This window comes from Biomphalaria glabrata, chromosome 16 (genome assembly GCF_947242115.1).
Source record: "Biomphalaria glabrata chromosome 16, xgBioGlab47.1, whole genome shotgun sequence".
Taxonomy (NCBI): domain Eukaryota; kingdom Metazoa; phylum Mollusca; class Gastropoda; family Planorbidae; genus Biomphalaria; species Biomphalaria glabrata.
The window spans coordinates 29,578,743-29,595,326 of NC_074726.1; the positions used below are offsets into that span (position 1 = coordinate 29,578,743).

A 16,584-nucleotide genomic window follows, 5' to 3' on the forward strand; every position below is an offset into this window, starting at 1 on the left:
TTCGGATATTACGTCACTAACGTCACTACTCTAGGGGCGGTGGCGTATACAAATGTGTTACCTTTGTCACACGGAGGAGGGTGGGATGGTCTGAAGAGTTGCTACGTAACAAAACAATAAAAAAATAAAAATATACGAAACTGAAACATCAGATAAAGTGGTCCCTTGACTTTCGCGGGTCCAAATTTCGCGGAAGGGCTAGGCCACGGGGGTTGGAAAAGTTGGGTTTTTTTTATTGAACATTCCAGGTTTTCCAACTGGTTTAATGGCGGCCGCCCGATGAATATGTACACTATCTATAATGAAAACAAAAAATGATTACGTCATCGACGCGCCGACAGAAGTCGAGACTTTTCCCTTTTCTGTTGTGTTGTCTTTATATGAGAAAAGAGTCCTTGTAATCACAACAAATTTCCGTAAGGATCAATAAAGCAGTCTTAGTCTTAAATCATTCCTTTCGATCCCATGACGAACGAAAATGTAAACTGGAAATAATTAATATATGTCTTTTATAAAATTCGAATTTTCTTTTAATGTTACTCAGGGGAGGTGGGGGGGGGGGAGTAAAAGGTGAATTTTAGGTGTTACGTGACATAAGGCACTGTTGGCAGAAGTGTCGAGTGGGGGGGCGCAGGACGTCACGGGCAGGTAAGAGGTTGTGCGTCGCTGCCATCATCCAATAGAGAGAAAGAAAGAAAGAGAGAGAGAAAAAAGGGGGAGATAGGCAGAGAAACAAAGTCACATCAAATCACATTAACGGTGACCAAAAAAGCCAAAAGGAGGGGGGGGGGGCACTAATCCCACCTGAAACCCACGCTAACCTGTCGCTGTGACGTGAACGCAGAGCCCGTCCAATCATCCATCAGTCCAACATATCATCCTCGCGGCTGGCCAGACACAGAACGAACCGCTCGGTCAGCAAAACGCTGCGACAGAACAAAGGACGACGCTGGGCTGGTCTTTTCCCCCACCAGCTACACGCGAAACCAGCTCTTGTTGACAAATCTGGCCTGGTACACATTTTGTATACCTCACTTCTCCCACATCCCATTCTCGGATCAAGTTGAAACTTTGCACAATTATTTACCGTCCTTAACAAAACATGAATCCATCAAACAAAAAAAGTAATTAATTAATTTTAATCAATGAGCTTTGTTTAATATAGAAAAAAGAAATAAATATTACAGTATTGAGAGATTTGCACGTAAATGTGCAGTTGTTTTTTTTTTACATAAGCTGTGTTTTAGCAAAAATATTTTGGTCAGATTTCGCTTGTGTTTTGTTTTTGTTTTTCTTTAGAAAAAAAAAAACCTCTTAGGTCATGATTAGAAAACACACTGCCTGGTCTCTCCCATTATATCCCCGATGAGAACAGCAGTTACTTGAACTGTCAGCTACCGCTATATTTATAACCGGGCTAACCGTAGACACATTAAAACACCTTGGTAAAATGTAGAGCTTTCTTCTCGATGTCCATTACAATGGAGTCAGCCATCGAGTTCTCTATAAATCCAGCGGATTTCTCCACACCCTAATAGTCACGTGTGATTTACTAAAAAAAAAAAACGCGGGGAGGGGGCTTTTTTTTAAAGAAAAAAATAAAGTAAACTAAGCCCAAGGTTATACAACAGCAGATTTCCCCTGAGAATTAGAGCATTTAAAACTATACGGATTGTAATGAAGCCTTGCATTTGGTTCCTAGAAAATGCTTGGGTGGTGGTACGCATTGGTGGATATTGAAATACTGTAGTGAAATGCATGGGAAGCACAACACATTGGTGGATATTGAAATACTGTTGTGAAATGCATGGGAAGCACCGCACATTGCTGATATTGAAATACTGTAGCAAAATACATGGGAAGCACCACACATTGCTGATATTGAAATACTGTAGTGAAATGCACGATGGTTTTAAAATTCATGCTTCAGTTCATTGAAAAAGTTCTGCAAGCTCTGGAACACAAAATCCGATAGGGTTCTCTAAACAAGACGCGGCATTCCGCCATTGTGTAGGTATCGCACCTCATGCAGAATACTTGCTACACACGCTTTCTTGTAACATTGTTTCCTATCACCTAACCAACTTGATTTCCCACCGTCTTATATGGGCAGATGCTGTGCCCACGTCAGCCATTCGCTGATTAACGCTCGACATGACAATTTTCTTTATTGTTTATAAATCGAGCACAGTTTAGCTTCGCCATCTTGATGGTATTTAGCCAGGTCAGCATTGTTCAAATATTCAGATCAGGTGACTGTCGTGGAACCCAGAGCACATTTTTTTTTATTTCGGGGAACTATCTTAAAATAGCTTTACCATAATAAACGATAACGGCAGTTTTATGAGAAATTACGTTCCGAAGCAACAATCAAAATTTAACCCCAAAAAATACTTTAGAAAAGGTGTAGTTGTATTAATTACTTTGGATCAAGTCTTGTAATTAAATTTGGATCTAGACTAATAATAAATCTGTGCGATTAAAAATATATTTACCTTTTTTTTTTTTGTATAGCCCAAATTCATGCTTTTAGCTTTCACAGTACGATATGATCCTATCACTTGTATGGATCAGACGGAAAGCAGTAAGGGGGAGAAAGAAGGGGGTATCCGGGTGATCGCTTTTTAAATGTATAAAAAAAATTGAGCGACCTGAATTCGAACTCAAAGGCTAAGGCCTCCTCAACCTCAAGCCAACACGGTAACCTCTATACCAGGGAGCTACTTATGAAAATAGATTTTATAGCTATTTACAAAATTTTCTTTCTAAAAACAATAAAGGGGACTAATTGAGCTTATACCATCACATCAGTCAAGTAAAATTTATTTCCCTTGTTCGAGATACTAAACAAAATAATAAATTACCAATAGTTAATGATTTGTTTGTTCCCCCCACATATAAAAGAGCCATGGTCAAAAATAAAGGTCATCTTTCTGATTCATTCGATTCACTCAGATCTATTTACATCTAAAGTAACTTTAAGAGAAAAAAAAAAAAGTCTTGCAAGTTACTGACTGGAAAAGATATCGTCAGATCGGTGAAGACTAATTGCCAAGCCCCCTCATCCCGCCCTCTCTTTTTTTTACAAACGATGTCTGGTGTTGAGCTGGACGTCTGGACTGGAAACCTACTGCCTCCCTTTCCGAACGAGTGTCAAGGTCACTGATGAATGCTGGGATAGAGAAACCAAAGTGATAATATGCTAGATGAATGCTAGGAAAGGAGCTAGCACGGTCAAAATCGTAAAGAAACATTAAAACACTCAGCTAATCCCTTTTAAAGAGGGTTGTATGAAGCACACACTTCATAGTCCAATACGTCTCTACTTCCAGTTGAACGTCTGCCTAACCTCTAAAACTAAAACCTCCGGCGGAAAGCCAAGTGACTACTTCAAGACGGGGGCACTTCAGTGTTGCAACAGTTGTTGTTTAGTCAAACCCTGATCATCTAGCGCGAATACATTGACAGCACGGAATAAATAGCCGAGTAAAAAATTCAGAAGAAGATAAAACACTAAAAGAATGAACTCTGCGCTATAGTTTAATACAGCGATGCTCAAACTACGACACGCGAGACGTATCCGGCCCCTTATGCCCACAGAGTATAACGATGAAGAACAGTTTTTTCTCAAACTGCCGCCCCCTCCTGAAGCCCCTCAAAAAAAAAGGGGGGGGGGGCGATGTCCTGACAAAAAAAAAAGAAGGGTGGGGAGCTTCGAAATCAAAAAGAGTAATCTTTTCCTTGTGGTGATCCCTCACTGTTTGAATATTTGGCAAAATGACATCATCATCTAATATGGACCTTGTAAAATGTGTTTTCGCGAGAGGCGAATGCAATACTATGGACTCAAAAACTTTTAGAAGAAGACTTTTCAAAAAAATGCTTCCGTTTATAAGATTCTTCTCGACTTTCTTGATTTGTGCCCGAATAACGAACACGCCAGACGAGAACTGAAAGCGATTGCTGATATGATTTTATTACAGCTGCGTGCACTGACCTAGCTAGTCACCTCTGTCCTAATATGTCGCCTGTATTTGTCACAGCTATTCTGTTCCAGGGCCGTCCCCCCTAGTTAACTGTCCCAGCTTTTCACAAGCCCCCCCCCCCCGCTCCACTGACCTAGTTCGGAGAGTTCCGCTGGAACGAATCGCGACGGCAAACACATGTTGATTAATATCTGGGTCACGACGCAAGACAAGGGAAAGTAACCCAGTGGTCCACCACCTAATCATGTCATAATGTCAAGCAACAGATCAATAGAATGCTCACGCTCCTTGCAATATTTTCACTGCACAGTCTTTAAAAAAAATTTTTATTAGATTGGGGTGGATGGGTGGGTTAAGCCATTCTTCTACTTGTAAAAATTTTTAGAGGGTTTTTTTTTTTATTTCTTTTAACGTAATTTAGATAGTCACCAATGCATTAGATGCGAAACTAGCGAGAATGTGGATATAAGGAAGGAAATAAACGCATGAAGTTTCTACACAGTTAAGAGCTGCTTTTCCGAGACCAATTATAATAGTAGGCCTCAACACTGACCTGCAACGTCGCCAACTGTGGGCAGTAGAGACTAGAGACCAATAACTTGTCATTTCTTTTTTTTTTTTGTTATTTTGGTTTGTTTGTTTGTTTAAATAGGATATAAAAACACAGATATGTTAATTTAATCACACCACAGAGATAAGCCTGACTTGTCACTACAGTCACGGAGCTAAGCTTGACTTCACACTGCACTCACGGAGCTAAGCTTGACTTGTCACTATAGCAGGGGGGGGGGTGAAGTTTAGAAAACTTGGAAGAAAGTCATTGTCGGGCTGCCATCGTCTGAACGTTATTCCACACTGCTAGATCTAACAAGTGGAGAGAGAGAGAGAGAGAGAGAGAGAGAGAGAGAGAGTCAATGAGCCACAAGTGATAGGAGGAGAGGAGGGGGACATGGAGGTCAAAGTTAACGAGAGTGGGATCAATATCTCCCTGGCTTGGATCAACACGCGAGAGCTTCCAACTGGCAAAGAAAAAAAAAAGTGTGGAGGGAGGCCTCCTGTACTCCTAAAATACAGTTCAAAGGTCATCGATGGTAATGGTCAGTAAATTCGTCAATATATAGGATCCACCCCACCCCCTCTCTTCGTTCCAACAGCACCTACACACACACATACACACAGGGAGAAAATCTCGCTAATATAAATAGACAAATCAATGGTGAGAACTGACAACGTTGCCTCCCTTGCAATGTACATGGATCATTTGTAATGAAATCTTTAGCGCAATTCGTATATATGAATTAAAGACTCAACTTCAATGAAGGTACCGCTAGAACACTGTGACAAGTAGGCACATTTTAATATTACAATCAACGTGAAGACTATATCTCCTGTTCTAAATCCTTATTAATAAATAAAGGGGAGTGAACTCTGAGACGTGTAACAGATTCAAGCCAAAAAAAACAAAACAACTAGTCAACAGTTCATTCCCTTTTTTTTCGTTCAAGTCTTAATTAGTTTGTACATTTAATTAACCGCATAGTGCATTCTAAAGCTATAAGATAATGTAATTGGTTTTAATTTGAGACATCCATAAGTAACCAGCATGTCTAGCGACATCCATAAGTAACCAGCATGCCTAGCGACATCCATTAAGTGGCCACCATGTCTGGCGACATCCATAAGTAGCCAGCATGCCTAGCGACATCCATAAGTAGCCAGCATGCCTAGCGACATCCATAAGTAGCCAGCATGCCTATCGACATCCATAAGTAGCCAGCATGCCTAGCGACATCCATAAGTAGCCAGCATGCCTAGCGACATCCATAAGTAGCCAGCATGCCTAGCGACATCCATAAGTAGCCAGCATGCCTAGCGACATCCATAAGTAGCCAGCATGCCTAGCGACATCCATAAGTAGCCAGCATGCCTAGCGACATCCATAAGTAGCCAGCATGTCTTGCGACATCCATAAGTAGCCAGCATGCCTAGCGACATCCATAAGTAGCCAGCATGCCTAGCGACATCCATAAGTAGCCAGCATGCCTAGCGACATCCATAAGTAGCCAGCATGCCTAGCGACATCCATAAGTAGCCAGCATGCCTAGCGACATCCATAAGTAGCCAGCATGTCTTGCGACATCCATAAGTAGCCAGCATGCCTAGCGACATCCATAAGTAGCCAGCATGCCTAGCGACATCCATAAGTAGCCAGCATGCCTAGCGACATCCATAAGTAGCCAGCATGCCTAGCGACATCCATAAGTAACCAGCATGTCTAGCGACATCCATAAGTAGCCAGCATGCCTAGCGACATCCATAAGTAACCAGCATGTCTAGCGACATCCATAAGTAGCCAGCATGCCTAGCGACATCCATAAGTAACCAGCATGCCTAGTGACATCAATAAGTAACCAACATGCCTATCAACATCCATAAGTAACCAACATGCCTAGCAACATCCATAAGTAACCAGCATGCCTAGTGAGTTCCATAAGTAACCAGCATGCCTAGCAACATCCATAAGTAACGAGCAATCAGCCACAATGTCATCAAGCTGATTTCTATAAAATGTGATGAAGTACAAGGCGTGATAGCTGGGGGCAGAAGATACTAGATGCCCGACCATTTTTAAGCAAAAGATAGGGCTACATCAAGAAGATGGTAGATGCCATTCGTTCAACTGCCAGCGGAGGAACATACATACATCTCATTAGGAAAGTATTATCAAATTCAAGAGGGCAGGCTTCATGGAAGAAAAAACAGCAAAGCAAAAAAAACATGGCAACCAACACAGCTGGAATAGTTTGGCCAGTGTTCAGCCCAGTCAAACAGGAGGCACAGAAGTGCAGAGTGGAACCCTTCCCCCTCATAACAGAAGTGGTCTTCATTAAGATTATGTAACTGTATGTCTCAACAAGCAAACATATATACACAAACCCACACAGACATAACATACACACACAAACACACACAGACATAACATATATACACAAACCCACACAGACATAACATGCATACACAAACCCACACAGACATAACATGCATACACAAACCCACACAGACATAACACGCACACACAAACCCACACAGACATAACATACATACACAAACCCACACAGACATAACATGCATACACAAACCCACACAGACATAACATGCATACACAAACCCACACAGACATAACATGCATACACAAACCCACACAGACATAACATGCATACACAAACCCACACAGACATAACATACATACACAAACCCACACAGACATAACATACATACACAAACCCACACAGACATAACATACATACACAAACCCACACAGACATAACATACATACACAAACCCACACAGACATAACATGCATACACAAACCCACACAGACATAACATACATACACAAACCCACACAGACATAACACGCATACACAAACCCACACAGACATAACATACATACACAAACCCACACAGACATAACATACATACACAAACCCACACAGACATAACATGCATACACAAACCCACACAGACATAACATGCATACACAAACCCACACAGACATAACATACATACACAAACCCACACAGACATAACATGCATACACAAACCCACACAGACATAACATACATACACAAACCCACACAGACATAACATGCATACACAAACCCACACAGACATAACATATATACACAAACCCACACAGACATAACATATATACACAAACCTACACAGACATAACATACATACACAAACCCACACAGACATAACATGCATACACAAACCCACACAGACATAACACGCACACACAAACCCACACAGACATAACATACATACACAAACCCACACAGACATAACATACATACACAAACCCACACAGACATAACATACATACACAAACCCACACAGACATAACATGCATACACAAACCCACACAGACATAACATGCATACACAAACCCACACAGACATAACATGCATACACAAACCCACACAGACATAACATGCATACACAAACCCACACAGACATAACATACATACACAAACCCACACAGACATAACATACATACACAAACCCACACAGACATAACATACATACACAAACCCACACAGACATAACATACATACACAAACCCACACAGACATAACATGCATACACAAACCCACACAGACATAACATGCATACACAAACCCACACAGACATAACATACATACACAAACCCATACAGACATAACATACATACACAAACCCACACAGACATAACATACATACACAAACCCACACAGACATAACATACATACACAAACTAACACAGATATAACATACATACACAAACCCACACTGACATAACATGCATACACAAACCCACACAGACATAACATACATACACAAACCCACACAGACATAACCCTAACACACTTTGTTTGACAGTGGATATTTAAATGCTCAATTAAAAAAAGCTGAAAGATTGAAATTTAGAAAGTTAAAAAATAAATCAATGCCACTGTGCTTAGAACACTAATAGAAACAATAAAATGTTCAGATTAATTATCTCCACACAAAAAACAAACAAACTTTTAAACTTATATCTTTTATGTGAATTAACAAGAGATGGTTTAACATATAAACAAGGTGTCATTTGTCACTGTTATAGAGGGTCATTGACTTATAGAAGTTTCAGCTATTATGTTTTAACTTAAAAAACGTGATTAAATTCTTTGTAAGCAAATAGAAATATAACTTTTATTACAATATTGACAAATTCAACTTGAGATGAAATGAAATAAACTTATATTTTAAACAAATCTAACTCACAATAAAAAGCGTGTCTTTACACTCTGGCATCATGGAGTGGACTAGCCTCCTTAACAAAGCTTAAGACAGCACCGCTTCAGTTGGATCACTCTACAAGACTAACATTTTATTTATGCTCTCTCTGTCTACAACTTGTACTACCTTTCTATATAACCCAAGAAACACACACACATAACAGTCACATAGTAATTTCAATGAAAATTTTTCTTTGCAAAATGTTCCTACAGATTGGAAGATAATTACATCCTAATCCAAAAATGGATGCACTTGGCTTCTGAACCAGGGGGTCCCGGGTTCAAATCCTGGTGAAGACTGGGATTTTTACTTTCAGATTCTTTAGGGTGCCTCCGAGTCCACCCATCTCTAATGGGTACCTGACATTAGTTGGGGAAAGGTAAAGACGGTTGGTCGTTGTGTTGGCCACATGACACCTTCATTAATTGTGGGCCACAGAAACAGATGACCTTTACATAGCTTATAGCTCACGAGGTCTGAAAGGGATACTTTACTTTTGGGGTGACGGGGGATGAGAGCAGGGTTCAGACCCAGGACCATGGAGACCACTGAATGACAGTCCAGAGCACACACCACACAACCATCCTAAATTCAAGATGGCATACTGATTGTCACTAGAGCATACTACAGGCATTGTACCACAAAAACAAAATCAAGGGAGATAAGGAATGTGATCTAATAAACAGTCATGAAATATTGTGAGAAGCAGTTTAAAATCAAACATTGTGTTGACGTCCCACACACAAATGAACAGGAAGAAACCAAGATTAGCATTCCACACTATTAATGCGTTCTTGGTAAACGATATTAAACAGATAAAGGAAAGACAGACAAAAAGAAGCATTTTTTCAAAACAACATGAAGGAATAGGGTCGCTTTCAATGAAACAGACTAGATCTAATCTTCTAGTAGAAACTAGATGGAAGATCTTCTCTAGATCTAGAAACTCAATTATAGATATGGGTATGCGTAGACATATAATTTTTATATACTTTAGATCTCTAGAGACTAAAGTATCAAGATCAGCTAGATCATTACATCTTTATTTTGATATTTAATATAAAACTAGCATTACATTTTTATTTTGATATTTAATATAAAACTAGCTCGCTGTATAATGTAACTGTCCATTTTCCAATGATTCTAACCCAATGTCCTTCCATTTAGCTATCTTTTTAAGTAAGAAAAAAGAATAGTGTTAAAGTAGAAAGTAGAGTTTTCCTCTTTGAATTAGATCTAGAATTAGAGTTAGATAGCTTGAGTCTAGACTTAAATGTCGGCTTCAATAGATGAATGGAATTAAGTACGTCAGAACTTCTAAATTTGCAGATATAAGGAACGAATTTGTGTAAAAATACTTTTGAAACACAAATTTGAAGTTTAGTTTTAATAACGATATGTAAACACGATAAACATGGCCTAGATCCATAAAATAGGAATACTTTAATAGAGTTGGGCAACTTTTTTTTTTATTTTTATTTTATTTGATCAAACAGTTTTGATTTTTAATTCGTAACATACATACCTTCCTTTCTACTTTATAGTATAGATTATAAATATAGAATAAACTATTCTAATATAGATATACTCATATAGATTTAGAATAAAATAAATTAGATATCTAACTAGATCTAATCTAGTATTATTATAATAATTATAGATTTAGATCTAGAGTAGTTTATTAAATATGCTATTCTGACACCTATAGGCCCAAATTTCAAAGTTTGACTTTGACAGCGCATTATTTGACAATGGTTGGGACATAGAAAAGAAAATGAAAAATCAAAATCTTCTTTAGTTTAAGGAGAATAAGGATGACTATTATATTTGTAGCCCTAGCCTATATTTGTTATTATATTTAAGGTAAAAAAAGCCATGTCTTTTCATTTCATTTGATTCAGACAAATATGACCCACATTATTTGATTCCAGACACCATAATTTATTTCAGACAGTCTCAATATTTAGGCATCAATAAACTCAGATTTTAATTCTATATTAACATTAACTAAATTTTAAGATTCCCAGGCAAAGCCCCTCACATTAAATCATTAAGATGTTTTCAAATTATGCATAAATATGAACACAAAAAATAAAAATATGAACACACTTATTCTACCAAAATTAGGTCACTGGGATAGTGACTTCTACACAGACTTTTAGACTTAATTTATGTTCGCATGATTAGATGTGCGTTGAATGTTTGTGTTTTTTGTTTATTAATTTAATAAATTTCTGATACAGATGATACAGATGATTTTTTGTAGTATAGTACAGGTTAGGATAGCCATTCTTGCCTAAATAGCTGAATCCTCTATATTCTCTCTATATAAATCTAGATCTATCTAGTAGGTCTAGATCTAGGCATTTAACTTCATTCAATGTACCTAGCTCACTCCAAACTTTTGCCCATTTATTCTCTATAAAAAAAAACAACAAAAAAAAACAAACTAATATAATATAAGATCATTAACATTGATGTCCAAAACTGGCTGTTTAAAATAAATTTTGGTAAGAAAATCATTTAGTAATTTAATTCAAACACCCTATTAATTTTTCTTTTAATGGAATCAAACAACTTGGCTTATGAATCCAATAAATCAGCTCCAAAAACAGAATAAATATTGCCAGGCTCATTAGCATCTAATAGACTTAGCCAATCAAAAAATATAGTCTTAACCCTAGGAAGAGGTAAAATCATCCCGGTAACAGGAAAAAACAACAACTTGACTTATAAATTTGAAATTCTTTTTTCTAACATAAAAAGATAGCTAAATGGAAGGAAATTGGGTTACAATCATTGGAAAATGGACAAGCACATTATTGTCATTATACAGCGTGCTAGTTTTATACATTATATAATAAATTAAAGATGTAATGACCACAAAAACAGCGAGTGTTCCGGATTCATGTAAAATCTAGATCTAGATCTAATGTCTGGATTAAATAAACTACTCCATAGTCTAGACTCTATATACTAATATAGATCTAGATCTATATAAATATAGATAGATCTAGTGACAATCTAGTCTACAGTTAGTAGAGTTTAGGTCTAGATCTAGACTCTAGTTCTAGACATAGATCTAGAATCTAGTACTACTAGTAGTCTTAAGTAGTAAATAGTACACTTCTAGTACTTTACTAATTTTAAAATGTAAAATCTAGATCTAGATCTAATGTCTGGATTAAATAAACTACTCCATAGTCTAGACTCTATATACTAATATAGATCTAGATCTATATAAATATAGATAGATCTAGTGACAATCTAGTCTACAGTTAGAGTCTAGGTCTAGAAGTCTAGATCTAGACTCTAGTTCTAGACATAGATCTAGAATCTAGTACTACTAGTAGTCTTAAGTAGTAAATAGTACACTTCTAGTACTTTACTAATTTTAAATACTTTTTTTACAGTACAGTTAGTTTATACTTTAGTTTAAATACTATCATCTACTATTTTATACAACTTGGACTTAGTAACTTACTACTTACTAGAGCCTTAGGCTAGGCATCATCATGTCAATCATGCCGTCATGAGCTACTCCGTACTCGACTAGTCTACTGATCTAGATCTAGATTCTAGATATAGATCTAGGTCTATAAATGATAATAAATCTAGAGTGACTAGTCAGACTAGAGTATAGTAATCTTAGGATCTAGACTTCTAGATTCTAGAGTTAAGATTAAGTCATTTATTTTAAGAGTGACTTAAGTCTTAAGTGTGTCACTAGAGTCTATTAAATTTCAATTATAAATTTAATTATACCTCATACTACCCATAGACATAGAGTATGAGTATGAACTATGATTGAGTCTACATCTAGTTTATTAGTTTATTGTTACCATTCAATGTTAGACTAATTAATACTTACTTAAGAGTCTAGTCTAATTATTGTGTTTATTATTTTTAGTTAAAGTTAAGACTAAGAGACGTCGTACGGTCGATAGAATTCTAGTCAATCTAGATCTAGTCTAGATCAAATATGTAAACAATGATACTAAATTTATTATGTTAAAGTCTAAATCTAGATCTAGACTAGGTTTATGTCTATATCTATCTAGATCTACGTATAGATCTACATTCAAAATAGTCATAGTGAAAATCCTACCTCGACTGTCAAAGCACTACCGCCATAATAGCCATGACCTCTTTCAGTGTTGGAAACGAAACTGAGGCTTGATGCAGTATTCTTTCCATTCGGGTATTCCAATTTACCAGATTATTATATTATAATAACCTACTTACTTTGGTTAATTTCATTTTGTTCCTGGTAGATCTAGCCTCTGTTTCTAAATGTATGGATTTTTTTTTATTATTAAAGTTCCTCAACAAAAGAACCATTAGGGTCCTGTTCATTGAAGTATTATCATTATTATTATTAATTAATATTAAAATAATTTTAACGAAAGAGTGCCATCCCACCAACCTTCTTTTTTATTTTTATTATTACTATGCAGGCCCTATATATAAATATATTTAAATTGCGTTAGCATGCTAAGCACTTTTTTGAAACAATGCTTCGATTTCTACTTTTATAAGCCAATTGGTGTTAGACCAGGGCCGGATTAGACACAAGCAAACTAGGCAACCTCGCACAGGACTAAAAAAAAATGTACAGAAAAAAATGCGAAACTTAGATCAGAGATAAAGGTGTATGTGAGGACATATTGTTCGTTAGGAGATTGCCGAAAGAAAAAAAAACTGTAGTCTTTCGACTCCTGCCCACGTCTCGGGTAGATTCATGGTCAAATAACTAAACACCAATACCCCATCTTCATTTATATGCGTGTTTATATATATATATATATATGAGATATGAAGGATTGAATAATATGTCATTGCAGTATGCCTAAACAACGGTGTAAAAGTCGGATACAAATGCTCTTTCTTCCCTGGCGCTATTAGAGCATGGAATGAGTTGCCTGAGCTAGCCAGGAAAACCAGTAACTTGGCAGAATTTAGGTCATTGGTTAACATGCATCACGCGTAGGACGTAGGCCTAATCACCTTTTTTTTTTTTAGTAACCTCTGTAGTATATAAGATAAGAAGATAAGATATTTGTACATTTTGGCCGATGCCTTTCTGATGGACCTAAAAAAAAGACGCCATGTCCTTTTGCAGGATGTCTGGTAATCATCTCAACGTGCGTCAGTGTTGCTCCATTCAGGTTAATGTAAGGGGTGGGCAGTATTCTCAAAGAGAGGGCAAGTAGGCCTATTCATTCTTCAAATAGAAACCCTATCCGAGGAGAGCCCATCATTATACTATTGCTCAAATTAACCGCGACCTGAGAGCCCGTAGGTATAGTGCGCGTAGCAATTATATATAGGCCTGTATCAGGTCTTGCATCCCACTTTTTGATGGCCAGCTTTAATTCTTAGTAGCTCCAGCTTCTACGAGGCCTTTCTTTCTACTTCCTGGATGCATATAGACATTAGGGCGGATCCAAAACTTTGAACAAAACAAAAAGTGGAAGAGGGGGGGGGGGCATTTTTTTAGGAGAACCTTAACCCTGTTAAACACTTACTAAACGTGCATATTAAGTAGGCCTAATTGTATTCTTCTTCGAGAAGGAAGAGAGAGAAGGTTGGATTATAATGTTTTAGGGCTCCTCCTATGAGGTAGTTCCTTATTTCTGACCTACTTTAACCAAAGTCACGTGATTGTTGGACAACAAAGAGAAGAATGGCCTAAAATGTCTTCCTATATTTCCATTGCTGTTGCTCCTCTATTTTTACGAAATTTTACATTTACAAACATTTTAAAATATACAGAGTACATCAACGAACTCCCTAAATGTTCAAATAATTATACGAATGTTTTCATAAAGGGCCAAGAACTGTTTAAGGATAGGTTTAAATTATCAATGATATTTGCTTTATAGTCATGACAAGCGTCAACACTTTGCCGATGATAGATCTACATTCAAATACACAAGAAGACGTTTTTACAAACGTTCTTGTAAGATTAAAAAAAAAGCTTGATATAAACTACACAAAACACACACATATATATATATATATATATATATATATATATTTATAGGCCTATATATGGGATAATATGCATATTAGTTGAAACATTGTTATTTTCATAAACTTCAGCTATTTTTAACGTTATGTATTTCATATTCCGCTAATTGTAAATACATTATGCACATCGATAACATTAAGAATTATTTTTTGTTTTGGCTACATGATGTATTATTATGTTGTTAAAAGTTCTATCATTTTCAAGAAATTCACAAAATGTTACATTAAAGTTTCAAAAATGCGTCGACGAAATAGATCTAGATCCATTTTATTACTTAGAAACCAAATTGAACAATGAAAGGGCGGGGTAAGACACATTTGACCTGTGTAACTGTAAGAGTAGATCTAGATTTATCCTTCACTATCAGATGTGTTATTTGTTCGCTAAACAACTCAAGCCTATTACGCACAAGGAAAACACATGGCAGTCTTTTTATCTTTTATAACAACTAGTCGACATATCGACTACACACTAGCCCTAGAGCTATCTGACCAATACACACTGGTCTGCTGTCCAACTTTTAGTGTTCTACTCAAGTTCAAGCTTATTTACTTTTGGGCAGAGAGGAGGGGGGGGGTGAAAGTGTTACTTTTTTTTCTAGGACTGGTTACCCGAATGCTAAGAACTGTAAGTGTAGTCATTCATTGTAGATCAAGAAATCTTGATCTCAGTATGGCAGATTATAGGCCAACGCTTCGGTACCTTCTATCAAAGGTGTAACTATTTGTTTTAGTTGAAACTATTAAAAATATGTATCTCTAGATTCTCCTGTTATTAATAAATTATAGTTTAGCGCTAATGAGTAAATTGAAACCACTAAATATTGACTTAAAACGCTTCAGATTCCCACTACAAACTAACTAAAACTAAGCACGGTGCGCGTTGTATACACACAACCACGTGACTCGGGGGGAATACGAAACTACCTCATTCTTTCAATTAAACCTATTTATTAGTGATTCTTTATTTTATATTATTTATTAGTGATAATAAGGCTTGTCTTCGAATCCGAAGATAAATGAGGGATACAGTATTTCCCGTGGCTACGCAGCCCCAGCTGTGACCCACATATTTTGCCACATCCATGGCAAGCATAGCCATTGTCCGCCGGTGGTCGATTAAGATTTTCTTTTCGCCGTCTGCGTCTGTCCTCGGCAGCGGATTTTCTTTTGGTCTCAAATTTGTATCCCATGGCCTTTGTGAGTGACCTCCAGCTGTCTCGTTCAGAGGCCGCATGCAACCAGGTGCTCTCTTCAATGTCAGCTAAGGCAAGTTGGCTCCTAAGCTGTTTCCGTGAGGCACCTCTGTTACGTCGACCACCTATTAGCTCACCAAAAAAAAAAAAACTGCCTTTGGCATACGTTCGTCTCTCATAAGGGATACGTGTTCTGCCCACAGAAGTCTCTCTATTAGTGCTAGAGGCGTCTCAATATATGAGCTAGATGAAAAATAAAATAAATAAATAAATAAAAATACCATACACAATTTAGAGAATAGTTCCATGAACTAATTAATGTTTTTACACAATTTGTGTTATATATATATGTGTGTCTGGTTATTTCTTAACAAAAACACTACCCCCACCCCCTTTTTTTCCTTTACTACAAGATGAAACATCTCTTAATTAAAATATCATATTTTTTACAAACATTAATAATAATTCATTTTAGATCTACTTGATTGACATTTAAACGTGGATTGATAAATAAAAATACATTTTTTTGCCTTATGATATAAAAAA

At 37.0% G+C, this 16,584-nt stretch overlaps 1 protein-coding gene across 5 annotated transcripts in view; it reads right to left on the reverse strand.

Moving 5' to 3' along the window:
• Positions 1-13,118, reverse strand: part of LOC106055533 (neurabin-1-like) — a 143,433-nt gene extending 130,315 nt beyond the window's left edge. For 4 of the 5 annotated variants that reach the window (XM_056014537.1, XM_056014539.1, XM_056014540.1 and 1 more), the window contains exon 1: positions 12,918-13,062. The gene's annotated coding sequence lies outside the window, so the exon portion shown is untranslated. Of the gene's footprint in view, positions 1-12,917 lie in introns of all 5 variants that reach the window. The other variant, XM_056014538.1, reaches the window with a different exon arrangement.
• Between the last annotated feature and the right edge of the window lie 3,466 nt (positions 13,119-16,584).